Below are 2,554 nucleotides of genomic sequence, written 5' to 3'. Positions count from 1 at the left end.
CTGATGACGGCGTCACAGAAAAGCTCCTGGTCAAGGAGATCCTTGTAAACTAATTCCCCATCTTTTTGAGTCATGTTGACTTTGCAGACTTTATATTTTCTCTGTATTTGTTGCCTGGCTCCTCTCAGTATGTAACAGAAGCTCAAAGACACACTGTGAATGGAACTCTTGTCATCAAAGCACTTCACATCACCATGGAGACATGTAAACATGTTGACATTTAAAAACTACCCATCATGCATTGCATTTGTTTTTAGTTGATTAGTATGATTGCTGTTGCTAGGCAACAATCAAACTATTGTTCTTCACCCTCTTTCTTCTTTCTTATTCTTCCGTACATTTTTTGGCGCAGCGTATCTTCAGCATACATTCACCGATTTCAACCATTTAACTATCAAAATGTTCATCTCACAGAGGACATTCCGGATCAACTTCAAGATTTTTTTCACAAAATTATAAATTTTCAAATATTACCCAATATCAATACCAATATTTTTAACATGGGAGTCTATGGAGGAGCCTTCAAAACCACCTTCAACTTTGACATGTAACTAGTTCCACATGCTTTCAGCTACACAAACTGTTCAGACATCATTCTGTTCAGCTCTTCAAGGGCTATTAAACTTGTATTCAGATTTGTTCAAATATGTTCAAAATATTAATAAAAATTCAAAAGCCATTTAACATTGAAGTTCATGAGAGAGCCCTTCAACAAGGGTCATCTGCCAAATGTATCTTCTCCTACAAATTTCAAGCTACAGACTCAAGCTACTTTTTAGTTTTAAAACACTCATTAGATGCTGCTCTATCAAACTTGTATTCAGAATTTTCTAATTCCGAATAAATTGAGCATGTTAGCCTCTCAAATTGCAGTGGTTTTCAGTCTGTTTCTGAGTTTAACATTGGTTGGTTAAACATTGCTGCAATGTCTGCACCTTCCATCTCGCTGAGATAATTCTGCCACCAGTTAGAAGGAAAAATGGTTTGGGTTCTGACGGTGTCACTCTTAAAACTCAACACCAAACCGTTTTGCCTCTGGAGCCAGCTGTTTGGGAAGAGTCCCTGAAGGATGATCAATATAAACCTTTACTTTATAAACAGACATTGAGTTTCAGTCTTTTAATATTGTCATGATAAGTTGAGATGATTTACAGTTATAGGAATTACAGCTGCAAAGGGAATTAGTATGCCTGTATCTGTGCCACTAGCATTAGCGTTAGCATTAGTTTCAACAGACTATAGCTGGTATCTTGTTAACTTCATTAACTTACTACTACCATTGTCAAGCAAAGATATGTAAGCGTGTCTTATCTGAGTTAATGTGGCCACATTCATGAGGTTAAGCAGCCAGCAAAGGTTGAGTAGTTATAAGTCCGGTCTCTCCCTCTCTGTGTCGCCAGCCCCTGCTTCTTTCAGGCCCTCGTGCTCACTGCTCATATGAACTGTATCGCAAACATCCGAGTCCATGATACTACTGTTCCTGATTCTCCACACCAGTGTTTGTTGTCAGACAGTGGGTTAAAATGACTGAAACGCAGGCTTCATGCTGACAGACACACACAAAGCCATTTCCAAGAAAATATATATATTTTGTAACTTTTATATTTGCTTGTCCTGTTCTCGGTCAGTCTCTGTATTCACTGTTGTATTTGAATACAGCTGCTTTCCTGGACGAAGTAGTGTCAGAGTTATTTAAGTCACAGCCTTTGTTGGGTTATAAAATATTATTTGCTGTTGTATTGTCATTGGATTGAAGTTCATATTATTTAAGGCTCCGTGCTGTAATCCTTCACTGTGTTACAGCTTTAGTGGTTACTTGTAAGTCATTGTGTGAAAGCTGATTTGTATGTCTATTTTTGACATTTGCACATTAAGCTACACTTTGAAAACACACATACAGTTTTATAGGGAGAAAGAGCTGTGACTAACATTTTGTTTATATTCACCTAGAACAGAAGACTTTGAGCACTTGATTGCTGAGTAAATAAAAAAAAAAAAAAAAAAAAAAAATGGAAATTTGGCTTAATTGTCATCACACTAAAATGTTACTATGGATGCCCCCTTACATGTTGAAATGCATAAAGTTATTTCATTGTGTTGTATGAGGGATACATTTACATTAATTCCTCTGTGGCAAAATGATTGCAGAAGATTTAACCAGGGCTCTATTTGTGTGTGTGTGTGTGTGTGTGTGTGTGTGTGTTAGGAGTCATTTGAAAGTAGCTCTTACATTTAGCTGTGAAAATTGCCACAACAAAGTGGTTGTTTATCTTTAATTTATTCTTCTCAGTATCTGTAAACAGTGTAAATGGGTGCACAAACTCAAGGCAAATATATATGAGGTTATAATGTGAAAAACATAAGGTATATTTGACATTTAACTGATAGAACTATGTTTCAGAGCCAACATGTTGTAACAAGTTTCACAAAGGAAAATACAGTCGATTCATGTAACAACTTCCATAATGGAAAATATTTAAATACACAACATGTTAAAGTAAGATACTTACCTGAGCAGCTCAGTGTCCTGAAGCTTCACATTGTAATAGTACAA

Source organism: Parambassis ranga, unplaced genomic scaffold (genome assembly GCF_900634625.1).
Source record: "Parambassis ranga unplaced genomic scaffold, fParRan2.1 scaffold_21_arrow_ctg1, whole genome shotgun sequence".
In the NCBI taxonomy this organism is placed as follows: Eukaryota; Metazoa; Chordata; class Actinopteri; family Ambassidae; genus Parambassis; species Parambassis ranga.
This window is presented reverse-complemented; position numbering follows the sequence as displayed.